The sequence below is a fragment of the Physeter macrocephalus genome, chromosome 2 (assembly GCF_002837175.3).
Source record: "Physeter macrocephalus isolate SW-GA chromosome 2, ASM283717v5, whole genome shotgun sequence".
Lineage (NCBI taxonomy): Eukaryota > Metazoa > Chordata > Mammalia > Artiodactyla > Physeteridae > Physeter > Physeter macrocephalus.
In genome coordinates, this window is record NC_041215.1 from 128,302,690 (window position 1) to 128,318,989 (window position 16,300).

Below are 16,300 nucleotides of genomic sequence, written 5' to 3' on the forward strand. Positions count from 1 at the left end.
CAGAAACTACGTGTGCCTCATCTCTATGATGTCCATGGACGTCAGTACACTATGTCTCTATCATATTCTTGATAATCACATGTGATGCTATAGTATGTCTGCATCACCTCCTTATATGTGACAACCACATATGATGTTAAACTGGATCTTCATCTCCTGATAACTATATATTTTGGTGTATCTTGGGTCATCGCCCCCTCATGTTCATGCATTATGCTACACTGTGTTGTTCTCATCAGCTTGACTGCCACTGATGGTTCTGTAATAAATCTGCATTGTCTGCTTTATAACATGTGCTGCTCTAACATGTCTAGTGAATCATCATGATGAACATATATAATGTTGTGCTATACATCATTTTCTGGAATGCCACTTATGATTCTACACCATGTCAGTCTCATCTCATTGATAACCACGGTCTGATGCTACCCTGTGTCTAATCATCTACTTGACAGCACTGTATAGTTGTATACTTTGCATCATTTTCGTGACAATAACAAATGAAGTTATGCTATATCTACATCCTTTTGAAGTAAATATGTATGTTGTTATGCTATTGTTTATCTCACTGATGACACTATATGATGCCATAATATGTCTGTGTTGCCACCTTTACAACCACATATGATGCAGTGCTATGTATGCAGAGTCTCTTTGGCAGGCACATGTGATGCTATATTATGACTGCATTATCTCTCTTTTTTTTTTTAACATCTTTATTGGAGTATAATTTCCTTACAATGGTGTGTTAGTTTCTGCTGTACAACAAAGTGAATCAGCTATACATATACATATATCCCCATATCTCTTCCCTCTTGCTTCTCCCTCCCTCCCACCCTCCCTATCCCACCCCTCTAGGTGGTCACAAAACACCAAGCTGATCTCCCTGTGCTATGCGGCTGCTTCCCACTAGCTGTCTGTTTCTCCCTCCCACCCTCCCTACCCCACCCCTCTAGGTGGTCACGAAGCACTGAGCTGATCTCCCTGTGCTATGCGGCTGCTTCCCACTAGCCATCTATTTTACTTTTGGTAGTGTATATGTGTCCGTGCCCCTCTCTCACTTTGTCCCAGCTTACCCTTCCCCCTCCCCGTGTCCTCAAGTCCATTCTCTGCATCTGCGACTTTATTCCTGTCCTGCCCCTAGGTTCTTCAGAACCTTTTTTTTTTTTTTAGATTCCATATATATATGTGTTAGCATGCGGTATTTGTTTTTCTTTTTCTGACTCACTTCACTCTGTATGACAGACTCTAGGTGCATTATCTCTTTGATAACTATGTATGATATTTAAAATAAGATTTTTCTCTGATAGTCCCATATTATGAATGTCTGTGTGCATGTAATCTCCTTGAAAACTAAATGTAATGCTATACCATGTCTATGTCATTTCCTTCACAATCATGTGGAGTGCTACCCTATTCTGCATTATCTCCTAGACAACTGTGTGTGATGATATAGTTTGTTTCATATCCATGATGGCCATGTATGGTGCTGCAATATATCTGTATCATCTGTTGATAACCACATATGTTGCTACACTCTGTATGTGCCATCTCCCTGTAGTCCACAGATGACTATACACTATGTCTCCATTATCTGCTTGCTGGTATGTATTATTGTATGATGTTACACTATGTCTTTTCATCTTCTTGAGAACCACACATCATGCTATACTATGGCTGCATTATCTCTTTGATATCCTCACACAGTGCACACTGTGTCTACATCAACATTCTGACTACCATGTACGATCCTACATTACATCTGGATCATCTTATCAATGGTCATGTATCATGCGACACTATGTCTATCTCCTTGATTCTAAACTATGTCCATGTCATCTTCTCGTCAACAATGTAAGGCACTATGCTGTGTCTAGGTCATCTCCCTGATGAACACATATGATACTACACTCTATCTCCATCATCTTTCTGATGACCACATTTGATCCCAGACTATGCCTGCGCCATCTCCCTCATGACCATGCTTGACGCCAGCCTACGTCTACATCATCTCTGTGATAACCACAGGTTGACACTATATCTGTGTCACCTCCTGTGAATGCATATCATGCTGCTCTATGACTGTGTCATTTCCCTGACAACATGAGCAAGCCTCCACTCTGTCTAAGTCACCTCTCTGATAATCACATATGATGCTACACATATGTTTAATTCTCTTAAGGACCATGTGTGACTTTACATCATGCTTGTGTAAATTCCTTAACAGCTCTTTAAGAAATTCTGGCAAAAATGGAATGCTTTTTCCGGGCATGATTTTTTCACTTGTTCTTTGCCTGTATTTGCTCCTGGTGACTAACATACTTTTAAGTAGTTACTTTGTGTTATAATCAGTTGTAGAATGTTGCCAGTGATTCATTTTAATTACAGTCTTTATTATTGTCTCCCTTTTCAAAATTATATTTGCATGCTTGTTCTCTTACTCACTAGGAGTTTTCAAAGGTGGTCCTTTAATCATACATACATGTCCTTTTTACATCCTGGAGTATAAACACCCTGAATCTGGAGAATTTTATATTTTAAACTAACTATTTACTTTCTCATCTTCTCACAGATCTTTGCTTTTAAAAATCATCCCTTAACTATAATTAATCTGCCCTTTCATTTTAAATATCATTCTCATTTATACAAAAAATCTATTCATTAAATATATATGGAGTACCTACTTTGTGCCAGGAATAGTTTTAGGAGCATAGGATATATCAGTGAACAAAAGAGATGGGAATCTCTTTCCTCCTGGAGCTAAGTTGTAGATGGGGGGACAATAAATGATACTGTGCATGTGTTTTGTATAGAATATTAGATTATATAGAATGTCAGGAGTTGGTCAGTGCTATGAGGGAAGAAACAAGCAGGGACAAGGGATCAGGATGCTGACGGATGGATGAGAATAATATATAAGCTTGATTCTTTTAGTTTTGTCCTTTCTATCATCTGTTATTTTCCCTAGCAGTGATTCTTTCCTTGTTCGATAACACATTACTTCCAAAAAACTCTTTTTCTTTTCTGTGTTTTGTAAACCTCTTCTCATTCTGTCCCTCCTAAGTCTTCATGTTTAGAGCAGCTTTTTTAAGATTTATCTCTGGTCTTTGCTCCTCATTCCCTTCTTAAAATCAGATCTCACTCAACAGAGTTAGTTGCCTGTGCAGCTACAATCTGTTTTTTCATATTTATCGCCTTTTTCATTTTCATTGGAATTATTCTCAAGGCTGAAATTTTTGGTGTCTTATTCATATTTCTATCTTATAAAAAAACTACAATTTCAGGCTGTATTATTTTTATGTTTTCTGAAGTTTAAAAATGCTTTTGTAAAATTTAATGTACTAATCTATACTGGATATTTTTGTCTTATTAACAAACTCTTTTTAAAAAATTTTTCTCTATTTTTAAAATTTTTTAAAGATTTTATTTTTTTTATTAGTTATCTGTTTTGTACATATTAGTGTACATAGGACAATCCCAATCTCCCAGTTCATCCCACCACCACCTCCCCACCAACCTCGCTCTCCCTCCTTAGTGTCCATACATTTGTTCTCTACATCTGTATCTCTATTTCTGCCTTGCAAACCAGTACATCTGTACCATTTTTCTAGATTCTACATATATACGTTAATATATGATATTTGTTTTTCTCTTTCTGATTTACTTCACTCTGTATGACAGTCTGTAGGTCCATCCATGTCTCTACAAATGACCCAATTTTGTTCCTTTTTATGGCTGAGTAATATTCCATTGTATATATGTACCACCACTTCTTTATCCATTCATCTATTGTTGGACATTTAGGTTGTTTCCATGTCCTGGCTATTGTAAATAGCGCTGCAATGAACATTGCGGTGCATGTGTCCGTTTGACTTATGGTTTTCTCAGGGTATGTGCCCAGTAGTGGGATTGCTGGTTCATATGGTAGTTCTATTCTTAGTTTTTTAAGGAACCTCCATACTGTTCTCCATAGTGACTGTATCAATTTACATTCCCACCAACAGTGCAAGAAGGTTCCCTTTTCTCCACACACTCTCCAGCATTTATTCTTTGTAGATTTTCAGATGATGCCCATTTTAAATGGTGTGAGGTGATACCTCATTGTAGTTTTGATTTGCATTTCTCTAATAATTAGTGAGGTTGAGCAGCTTTTCACGTGCCTCTTGGCCATCTGTATGTCTTTTTTGGAGAAATGTCTATTTAGGTCTTCTGCCCATTTTTTGATTGGATTGTTTGTTTTTTGTAATATTGAGCTCTTAGTGCTGTTTATATATTTTGGAGATTAATCCTTTGTCCCTTGATTCGTTTGCAAATATTTTTTCCCATTCTGCGGGTTATCTTTTCATCTTGTTTATAGTTTCCTTTGCTGTGCAAAAGCTTTTAAGTTTCATTAGGTCCCATTTGTTTATTTTTGTTTTTATTTCCATTACTCTAGAAGGTGGGTCAAAAAAGATCTTGCTGTGATTTCTGTCAAAGAGTGTTCTTCCTATGTTTTCCTCTAAGTGTTTTACAGTGTCCGGTCTTACCTCTAGGTCTTTAATCCATTTTGAAATTTATTTTTGTGTATGGTGTTAGGGAGTGTTCTAATTTCATTCTTTTACATGTAGCTGTCCAGTTTTCCCAGCATCACTTATTGCCCCTGTGCTCTACAGTAGGACCTTTGTTGATCCATCCTATGTATACTAGTTTGCATCTGCTAATCCCAACCTTTCACTCCTTCCCTCCTCCACCCTCCCTCCCCCTCCCTCCCCCTTGGCAATGTCTATGTCTGTGAGTCTGTTTTTGTTCCAAAGATAAGTAGATAAGTTCATTTGTGCCATATTTTAGATGCCACATATAAGTGATATCATATGGTATGTGTCTTTCTCTTTCTAACTTACTTTGCTTAGTATGATAATCTTCCTTTTCTAAATTTAAGATGAGATTTAATCAAGTCTGCATGTCGGATGGAAAGATGAAATAGAGAATGACCAAAAACAGAGGTGTGTGTTGGGCAGTGACAAAATCAATAGGACAGCTGCCCAAAGAAAGCAGGAAAGGAGGTGGGATTAAAAGAATAGATGGAGAGATTAGTTTTAACTATTGTATGATAAGAGGAAACTCTTCCAATAAAACAAGGGGGGAGGAGGAATGTAATAGGTGCTGATTTAAGGAAAATGATAGATGCTTTGAAATGCAAATTAACAACAGTGAGAAGGTACACATCTTCACACCACTTCACACCTACTAGCACGGGCAAAAGTCAGAACACTGACAACGTGAGAAGTGGCACACATTTGGAGCAAAAGGAACTCTCATTCGTTGTTGGTGGAAATGTCCCTGTGTCTGTCAGTAAGCAGACATCAAATCTTTACTGGGTGTCTACTGTGAGTGGAGCATGTTTCCAGACACTGAGGGATCAGCAGTACTGAAGGCAGACAGAATTCCTACCCTTTAAGAGCTCATGTTATAGTGGAGGAAAGATACTTTCAGGTTCTAATACTGTAAGATAATGCAGTGAAGAGAACAAGGTAGAGAGAGGACTGTTTCAATTAGAGGAAGGCACTGCACAGAGATGACTTTGAAACTGAGGTATGGAGCATGCAGCTCTGATATTGTTGACCTGAAACAAATAGCCAGGTATTTCTCCAGTAAACATGGGTATATTTGGTATCAGCAGAGAATTGCAGTTGGGGGTCTGCAGCCTTGGAGAGGCACATGCAAGTACCGGCACAACAAGGGAAGGAAAACACTTTTATAGGAAGGAAACGGGATTTGGGTGGGCCATAGTAAACAGAGTCCATGAGTTTTCTTAGCTGAGTCTTTCTTCTCCTTGTTGGGCTCCGCTATGGTCACAGGGCGTGAGGGCGCCCCCTGCTGGTCTCCTGACTCTATTTAATTGAGGTTTCTGTTTATTAACTTTTTTACAGTATCATTTTAGGAAAGAGTATTCTCTGCTGATGGAACAGCAGGTGCAGAAACCCTGAGATGGAAACTAGCTTGGTGTGTTCAGTGGAGAAGAATTAGCCTGCCGTGGCTCGAGTGCAGAGGGGCGGAGTGGAATGAGATGAGCTCTCAGAAGTAGGCTGGAGTCTAGTGACTAGAGCCTGGTATACCATCGTAGTGATCTGGGTTTTATTTAAAGTATAATTGAAAGTCACTGGAAGGTTGTAAGACCTTTTCCTATTGATGTGAACTGATTTATGCTTTTATATGATCATACGAGCTCCTGAGTGAAGCCTCTGAAGGATAAGCCATATGGGAGCAATAGAAGATTCAGGGAGACCACTGAGAAGATGAAGTTCAGAGTAAAGATGCGAGTGACCACAACCAGGTTATTTTGTCAGAAAGGATGCGTTAGGATGTGGAGCCAATGCCACCAAACACCTCAGTGGTTTTCAACGAAGAAGCTTCACTGGTGGCCCACTCTAAATGCCCCTCCTCAGTCTACAGCAGCTCTGTCCTACATCATCTGTATTTTAGGACTCAGGCTGACAGAAGAGCCTCTGTCTTGATCTCTGTGGACATGAAAAAACAGAGAACACAGTACATTGTGCACTGGCTCCTAAAGACTCTCCAAAAACTCATGTGCCATTCTGCTCCCTACCCATCCCCCTTTCTTTTGGCTCAAGCAAGTCACATCAACAAGCCTAGCATTAATAAGATAAGAAATTTAATCTTACTCAAGACAGGGTCATCAGCTATTAGTGAACAATAATACAGCATGTGGAAGATGTAGCCACAAATGTGGGGATTAGAATGGAAATAGGGCCAATGCAAACGTCTTGTGAATTAGGCACGGAAAGTGAAGGAAAAGAGGGATCAAGAAGGACCCCCAACTTTGCACCTGAGACACCTGGAGAGGGTGTAGGATGTGATTTTCCCGGCATTGATGAGCAGGGAAGAGGGAAGAAGAAAGCAGATAAGTGAACCCAACGAAGTTCAGTTGTGAGAGAATAGTTTGGGAAAATATTAGTCCAAATGATGGACAACAGGAAGAAAAGAAGAATGTCGGGGGACTGAGAGTCTGAATGGGGTACAAGGACAGGTATAAAGGACATAAGTAAGTGAAATAAGTAACTCCAAGCCAGAAGGATAGGAGTACTTTTCTGGTGATTTTAGTGTTGGATCCGTTTGGGGTCATGGCAGTGCCAACGTGTGACCATGAGCTGATGACCGAGATAGGATAAGAAGGTCATTTGGAGAGAACAGTATGCTTGATGAGCTCTCCAGGTAGCAAATGAAATCACAAAGGATAATGGTAGGACTTTGTAGGCTGGGCAACTCTGTGTTGTGTGTGAAAATATCTATTGAATGAAGGGGAAGTAAAGATAAAATCAAAAGATGACACAGTAAGGATAAGACTAGGGTTTTACAGCTAAATTGTATGGGTGGTAGCAGATTATATACAAGGTGTGGGAAGATCACTTTTCACATCTTCCTGATGTGAGACTTCCAAAGCTTGAAAGGAAGATCAGCGTCTGCCTCAAAGACCTGTAAGTAAAGCTACGTATTCAGGGGACAAACAGGTTTCCTTTGAGGGCATGGTGAAGAGGATGAGGATGTAGGGAATTATTTTATTCTGATGTGGGAGATCTAATAAGAACAATAATTCAGAATGGAAGAGGGGTGGTGCGCCAGAGGGGAGAGGAACCCAGAGTACTGGATACGAGAGACTGTGGTTTGCCCGAGGACACAAGGGCTTGGTGGATTGGCCTTGACAATCATTAGAAACATTTCTAAGCACTCAGCTCTCAACAGATGCAGCTGCAAGTTGGATGGAGGCCCGGTATGTGGGTGTGCCAGAACCTGCGGATGTGGGGAGCGGCAGGACACTGGGCAGGACATCCTCCAAGGCTGTTTCTTCCTGTCGCTGAGTTTATCCACGAGATGCTGGCTACACAGCAGAGCCTGGGCCCCACCAGGCTGGCTGCCCTTGGGGGGGTCAGTGTACCAGGTGTGGAGCAGACTCTCTTTAGCCCCACCATTGCCTTCAGATAAAGCTTATCTCAGATAAAGCTTATCTCACGTTCTTGTTCCATCCTTTTATGTCAGAATGCATATTCTTTTCTTTTGTAATTAATTAATTAATTAATTAATTTTGGGCTGCGTTGCGTCTTCGTTGCCGCGTGCAGGCTTTCTCTAGTTGCGGCGAGCGGGGGCTACTCTTCGTTGCAGTGCGCGGGCTTCTCATTGCGGTGGCTTCTCTTGTTGCGGAGCATGGGCTCTAGAGCGCAGGCTCAGTAGTTGTGACTCACGGGCTTAGTTGCTCCGCGGCACGTGGGATCTTCCCAGACCAGGGCTCGAACCCGTGTCCCCTGCATTGGCAGGCGGATTCTTAAGCACTGCGCCACCAGGGAAGCCCATTTTGTGCATATTCTTTTTTAAAAAAATTTTTAATTGAAATATAGTTGATTTACAATGTCATGTTAGTTTCAGATGTACAGCAGAGTGATTCAGTTTTATATATATATATATGTATTGTTTTTACATTCTCTTCCACTCTAGGTTATTACAAGATATTGAGTAGAGTTCCCTGTGCTATACAGTAGGTCATTGTTGGTTATCTATTTTATATATAGTAGTGTGTATATGTCAGTCCCAAGCTGATCATGTGATGAAGTTTGGAGGCTACTCCATTCTTTTCTCTTAATGTAATTAAGAAGAGCTTACACTTTCTGAGTGCAGAATGGCAGAGAGATAAATGCCACCTCGCTCTTTGGAAGAAAACCTGCCAGAATCCAGAGTACTCCCTCAGCTCTCCCTGGCCCCGAGCCCATGAGTCCAGGGCTACTGACCACAGCTAACAGCCTCATGCTCAATATATCCTCACAGTACTTGGGCTTCAACACTTCTAACTGGGACCTTAATTTAAACCATTTTACTAAGCAAATACCCGACTGGTGGCCTGAGAAGATCTACCAAATAGATAGTGTTTTATATATCACTACCCATATCTGTGGATACACATACACGTAATAATGTACAACAAAATTGCCACGTAGTATTATAAGGATGTCTTATTAACCTAAGAAATAATTAGTACAGTAATAACAAAGGGAGAGATGCTTACAAAACGTTAAACACCGACTTATTCCACTGCTTGTTCTTAGATTGCCTTTTTTCCTGGAAAAGGTAGGGTGGTAACTGCTCTTGATAAACCTACAAGGGTCTCTGAGTGTGTGCCAGGAGATGGAAGGAAGGCCCCTCTGCCTGTGGAAACTCCTGACGGTGCCTGTGAGTGCTGAGATGTATATAGAAGCTTCTGGAACCTTGGGGAATGAACACCTGTAACAAAAACAGAAGGATCAGCATTCCTGAACCTGCAGGCAGGGTAGAAATGCCTGATCCAATGTTAGAAAAGCACATGGATTTCTGCTCTCAGGGCCCAGAAATGAGGTCACAATTGAGTGAGAAAAGAGAACGAGATTCTGAATTATTCTGCTGCTTACTGATGATAATGAAGCTTGAGAGAATTGCATTTTTTAAAGGAAAACAAATTTAGAAGAGGGAAGCATTATTTAAGTAGACTCTTCATGATACCTGAACACCTTACCTTAACCCGTGTCCTGGTCGTAGTTTCTGTGAGGGCTGGAACCGTGTATGTTTTCTGGGTCCTATTACGGCTCTCAGGACATAACAGGTTTGTACTCAATATTTGTCAAATGAATGAACTTATGAAAACTCTTGGTCAGAACATTCTTAGAGGCTTGTGTTTTTTGACAGCAAGTTGTAATTCAAAGGTTAGCTGAATGAGATCTAGAACTCATACAGATGTTAATAGTCATTCTAACATTAATGGGTGAAGTGATAAAAATCCAGAGCTGTATCAGCAATAATTAAAAGCCAACTCCAATTCCTATTTGCATTCTTCTCTTTTCTCTATTCTATTCACCATCTGAGAGGGGAGTAACTTGGTAGAGGCTATAGCTATCTTGTAATGGCCCTATGGTTGTCCTTCATGAATGTTTAAATTATCGTATTTATGTAAAAAATATTGCCATGTACAGCATGCTTTGAAAAAAACGAATGCTTCCATAGGTGTGTGGTTTTATTGTTCTCGATGCTGTTTCTTTCAACCACTGGTTAAAATTGGAAAATCAAAATTAGGTTGATGAAAGAATATGTGTTATGAATACAAGCTAAGGCTTCTGTCCTCTGAGTTTCCCTGTGTCCTTTGATACACTCGTTCTCCCATCATGCCATGGGGTGGTGATTAGCCCCTCATCATCATTCTTCAATTGTCTTCACACTGCACTCCAAGTGACCTTCTATAATGAGTTTCTCCTTGAAGGATCATTTCCTCCTCACATGTGAAAATATCATAGTGATTTAATTATTATTTTCCTATTCTGTGTTATCTGGTAATTGCCACAATTTAGCTTCCTAGCTGGCAATATAAAAAAGGTATTTTTCTCATACTACATTTTTTTCTTAATTGACAATAATTGTTTTAGAAGGAACATATGTGATAATTATGGAATTGAATGACATCTCCAAAGCCTAATTTTTTTTTAACATCCTCAAAACTCATTGTTGTTTAAAATGACTCGAGAAGCTCCAGCCCTTAAGACTAGCACACACCTGGCAAAGAATCAGTCTCACAAAGACCTATGTGACAAAGACAACCTTCTGGCCCAGAGTTACTGAGTATAGAACTGAGAGCCATGGGGTCAGACTCCCTCAATCTCTGTACAACTAAATCTCAGAAAGTGGGTAGGGATGTAGTTCAACAGCTCTCATGAAAGATACAAGAATCCCTCCTTTGAACGATGCTTGGGATACTTTTGTCAGGAGATTTACCTCTTCTCCAGACCTCTCAGTAATCACTTCTGTAGTTAGTGGCTAGTCATCTTACAACTTATAATTTTAATAATTTACTATTATTAGATAAGAAGTCCTTGCTTTCTCATCTAAATCATACAGGACAGCATTGGGTTCCTTTCCTAGGATTCAGCTTATTTTGTCCCAAATTTCACTCCTCCATTTGGCTCTTTATAATGGATTATCCTTACTTATTTTATCTGCCTTATTTGAGAAAGAAGACTCTTGCCTCTGAAGGTCTAGGGACCCACTCTTTCATCTCTGCTTTGGGATCAGTTTGCTTTAACTGGAGAAAGTAAATTTTTTTTTAATTGAAGTATAATTGCTTTACAATGTTGTGTTAGTTTCTGCTGTACAATGAAGTGAATCAGCTATATGTATAAATAGATCCCCTCTCCCTTGGACCTCCCTCCCATCCCCGCTCCCCATCCGGCCATGTACGTCATCACAGAGCACCAAGCTGAGCTCCCAGCGCTCTACATCAGGTTCCCACTAGCTATCTATTTTACACATGGTAGTGTATTTATGTCAAACCTAATCTCCCAATGCATCCAACCCTCCCCTTGCCGCCCTGTGTCCACACATCCCTTCTCTACATCTGCGTCTCTATTCCTGCCCTGGAAGTAGGTTCATCTGTACCATTTTTCTAGATTCTACATATATACGTTAATATATGATATTTGTTTTTCTCTTTCTGATTTACTTCACTCTGTATGACAGTCTGTAGGTCCATCCATGTCTCTACAAATGACCCAATTTTGTTCCTTTTTATGGCTGAGTAATATTCCATTGTATATATGTACCACCACTTCTTTATCCATTCATCTATTGTTGGACATTTAGGTTGTTTCCATGTCCTGGCTATTGTAAATAGCGCTGCAATGAACATTGCGGTGCATGTGTCCGTTTGACTTATGGTTTTCTCAGGGTATGTGCCCAGTAGTGGGATTGCTGGTTCATATGGTAGTTCTATTCTTAGTTTTTTAAGGAACCTCCATACTGTTCTCCATAGTGACTGTATCAATTTACATTCCCACCAACAGTGCAAGAAGGTTCCCTTTTCTCCACACACTCTCCAGCATTTATTCTTTGTAGATTTTCAGATGATGCCCATTTTAAATGGTGTGAGGTGATACCTCATTGTAGTTTTGATTTGCATTTCTCTAATAATTAGTGAGGTTGAGCAGCTTTTCACGTGCCTCTTGGCCATCTGTATGTCTTTTTTGGAGAAATGTCTATTTAGGTCTTCTGCCCATTTTTTGATTGGATTGTTTGTTTTTTGTAATATTGAGCTCTTAGTGCTGTTTATATATTTTGGAGATTAATCCTTTGTCCCTTGATTCGTTTGCAAATATTTTTTCCCATTCTGCGGGTTATCTTTTCATCTTGTTTATAGTTTCCTTTGCTGTGCAAAAGCTTTTAAGTTTCATTAGGTCCCATTTGTTTATTTTTGTTTTTATTTCCATTACTCTAGAAGGTGGGTCAAAAAAGATCTTGCTGTGATTTCTGTCAAAGAGTGTTCTTCCTATGTTTTCCTCTAAGTGTTTTACAGTGTCCGGTCTTACCTCTAGGTCTTTAATCCATTTTGAAATTTATTTTTGTGTATGGTGTTAGGGAGTGTTCTAATTTCATTCTTTTACATGTAGCTGTCCAGTTTTCCCAGCATCACTTATTGCAGAGACTGTCTTTTCTCCATTGTATATCCTTGCCTCCTTTGTCATAGATGAGTTGACTATAGGTGTGTGGGTTTACCTCTGGGCTCTTCTGTTTTTGTGCGAGTACAATATTGTCTTGAGTACTGCAGCTTTGTATTATAGCCTGAAGTCAGGGAGTCTGATTCCTCCAGCTCCTTTTTTTCCCCTCAAGATTGCTTTGGCTATGCAGGGTCTTTTGTATCTCCATACAGATTTTAAGATTTTTTTGTTCTAGGTCTGTAAAAAATGCCATTAGTAATTGGATAGGGATTGCATTGAATCTGTAGGTTGCTTTGGGTACTATAGTCATTTTCAAAATATTGATTCGTCCAATCCAAGAACATGGTATGTCTCTCCATCTGTTTGTGTCTCTGATTTATTTCATCAGTGTCTTATAGTTTTCCGAGTACAGGTCTTTTACCTCCTTAGGTAGGTTTATTTCTAGGTATTTTATTCTTTTTTGTTGCAATGGTAAATGGGATTGTTTCCTTAATTTCTCTTTCTGACCCTTCATTGTTGGTGTATAGGAATGCAAGAGATTTCTGTGCATTAATTTTGTATCCTGCTACTTTACCAAATTCATTGATTAGCTCTAGTAGTTTTCTGGTAGCATGTTTGGAATTATCTATTTACCAAATCCATTGATTAGCTCTAGTAGTTTTCTGGTAGAGTCTTTAGGATTCTCTATGTATAGTATCATGTCTTCTGCAAACAGTGACAGTTTTACTTCTTCTTTTCCAGTTTGTATTCCTTTTACTTCTTTTTCTTCTCTGATTGCCGTAGCTAGGACTTTCAAAACTGTTGAATAATAATGGTGAGAGTGGACATCCTTGTCTTGTTCCTGATCTTAGAGGAAATGCTTTCGATAATAGTGGTGAGAATGGACATCCTTGTCTCGTTCCTGATCTTAGAGGAAATACTTTCAGTTTTTCACCATTGAGAATGATGTTTGCTGTGGGTTTGTTGTATATTGCCTTTATTATGTTGAAGTAGGTTCCCTCTATGCCTACTTTCTGGAGAGTTTCTATCATAAGTGGGTGTTGAATTTTGTCAAAAGCTTTTTCTGCATCTATCGAGATGATCATATGGTTTTTATTCTTCAGTTTGTTAATATGGTGTATCACATTGATTGATTTGCATATATTGAAGAATCCTTGCATCCCTGGGATAAATCCCACTTGATCATGGTGTATGATCCTTTTAATGTGTTGTTGATTCTGTTTGCTAGGATTTTGTTGGGGATTTTTGCAACTATATTCATCAGTGATAATGGTCTGTAATTTTTTTTGCAGTCTTTGTCTGGTTTTGGTATCAGGATGATGATGGCCTAGTAGAATGAGTTTGGGAGTGTTCCTTCCTCTGCAATTTTTTGGAAGAGTTTGAGAAGGATGGGTGTTAGCTCTTCTCTACGTGCTTGATAGAATTCATCTGTGAAGCTATCTGGTCCTGGACTTTTGTTTCTTGGAAGATTTTAATCACAGTTTCAATTTCATTACTTGTGGTTGGTCTGTTTATATTTTCTATTTCTTCTGGGTTCAGTCTTAGGAGGTTATACCTTTCTAAGAATTTGTCCATTTCCTCCAGGTTGTCCATTTTATTGGCATAGAGTTGCTTGTAGTAGTCTCTTACGATGCTTTGTATTTCTGCGGTGTCCGTTGTAACTTCTTGATGAGTCTGACTAAAGGTTTATCGATTTTGTTTATCTTCTCAAAGAACCAGCTTTTAGTTTTATTGATCTTCGCTATTGTTTTCTTTGTTTCTATTTTGTTTATTTCTGCTTTGATCTTTATGATTTCTTTCCTTCTATTAACTTTGGAGTTTGTTTGTTCTTCTTTCTCTAGTTCCTTTAGGTGTAAGGTTAGATTGTTTATTTGAAATTTTTCTTGTTTATTGAGGTAGGATTGTATTGCTGTGAACTTCCCTCTTAGAACGGCTTTTGCTGCATCCCATAGGTTTTGGATTGTCGTGTTTTTATTGTCATTTGTCTCTAGGTATTTTTTGATTTCCTCTTTGATTTCTTCATGATCTCTTGGTTATTTAGTATTGTTTAGGCACCAAGTGTTTGTGCTTTTTATGTTTTTTTCCCTGTAATTTATTTTAAAATTTATTATTATTTTTCTTTTGCGGTACACGGGCCTCTCACTGCTGTGGCCTCTCCCGTTGAGGAGCACAGGCTCCGGACGCACAGGCCCAGTGGCCATGACTCACGGCCCAGCCACTCCGTGGCATGTTGGATCTTCCCAGACCAGGGCACGAACCCGTGTCCCCTGCATTGGCAGGCGGACTCTCAACCACTGCGCAACCAGGGAAGCCCCTTGTAATTTATTTTTAATCTCATAGCGTTGTTGTTGGAAAAGATGCTTGATATGATTTCAATTTTTAAAAATTTACCGAGGTTTGATTTGTGACCCAAGCTGTGATCTATCCTGGAGAATGTTCCACGTGCACTTGCGAAGAAAGTGTAATCTGCTGTTTTTGGATGGAACGTCCTATAAATATCAATTAAATCTATCTGGTCTATTGTGTCATTTAACGCTTGTGTTTCCTTATTAATTTTCGGTCTGGATGATCTGTCCATTGGTGTAAGTGAGGAGTTAAAGTCCCCCACTATTATTGTGTTACTGTCGATTTCTTCTTTTATAGCTGTTAGCATTTCCCTTATGTATTGAGGTGCTCCTATGTTGGGTGCATATATATTTATAATTGTTATATCTTCTTCTTGGATTGATCCCTTGATCATTAAATAGTTTCCTTCCTTGTCTCTTATAACATTCTTTATTTTAAAGTCGGTTTTACCTGATATGCTTATTGGTACTCCAGCTTTCTTTTGATTACCATTTGCATGGAGTAACTTTTTCCATCCCCTCACTTTCAGTCTGTATGTGTCCCTAGGTCTGAAGTGGGTCTCTTGTAGACAACATATGGGTGGGTCTTATTTTGTATCCATTCAGCGCACCTGTGTCTTTTGGTTGGAGCATTTAATCCATTCACATTTAAGATAATTATCGATAATTATTGGTAATGGTAAGGTAATGGTCCTATTACCATTTTATTAATTGTTTGGGGGTTGTTTTTGTATGTCCTCTTCTTCTCTTGTGTTTCTCAGAGAAGTTCCTTTAGTGTTTGTTGTAGAGCTGGTTTGATGGTGCTGAATTTGCTTAGCTTTTGCTTGTCTGTAAAGCTTTTGATTTCTCTGTCAAATGTGATTGAGATCCTTGCCGGGTAGAGTAGTCTTGGTTGTAGGTTCTTCCCTTTCATCACTTTACATATATCATGCCACCCCTTCTGGCTTGTAGAGTTTCTGCTGAGAAGTCAGCTGTTAACCTTATGGGAGTTCCTGTGTATGTTATTTGTCATTTTTCCCTTGTTGCTTTTAATAATTTTTCTTTGGCAGCAGTGAATTCCACCATTCTGTCTTCCAGGTCACTTATTCATTCTTCTGCCTCAGTTATTCTGCTATTGATTCCTTCTAGTTTAGTTTTCATTTTAGTTATTGTATTGTTCATCTCTGCTTGTTTGTTCTTTAATTCTTCTAGGTCTTTGTTAAATGGTTCTTACGTCTTCTCAATCTTTGCCTCGTTTCTTTTTCTGAGGTCTTGGATCATCTTCACTATCATTCTTCTGAATTCTTTTTCTGGAAGGTTGCCTATCTCCACTTCATTTAGTTGTTTTTCTGGGGTTTTATCTTGTTCGTTCACCTGGTACATAGTCCTCTGCCTTTTCATTTTGTCTATCTTTCTGTGAAAGTGGTTTTCATTCCACAGGCTGCAGGATTGTAGTTCTTCTTACTTCTGCTGTCTGCC

The 16,300-nt window shown here is 39.2% G+C and overlaps 1 protein-coding gene across 6 annotated transcripts in view; it reads left to right on the forward strand.

Moving 5' to 3' along the window:
* Positions 1-16,300, forward strand: part of DAW1 (dynein assembly factor with WD repeats 1) — a 43,464-nt gene that overhangs the window by 19,887 nt on the left and 7,277 nt on the right. The window lies entirely within an intron of this gene.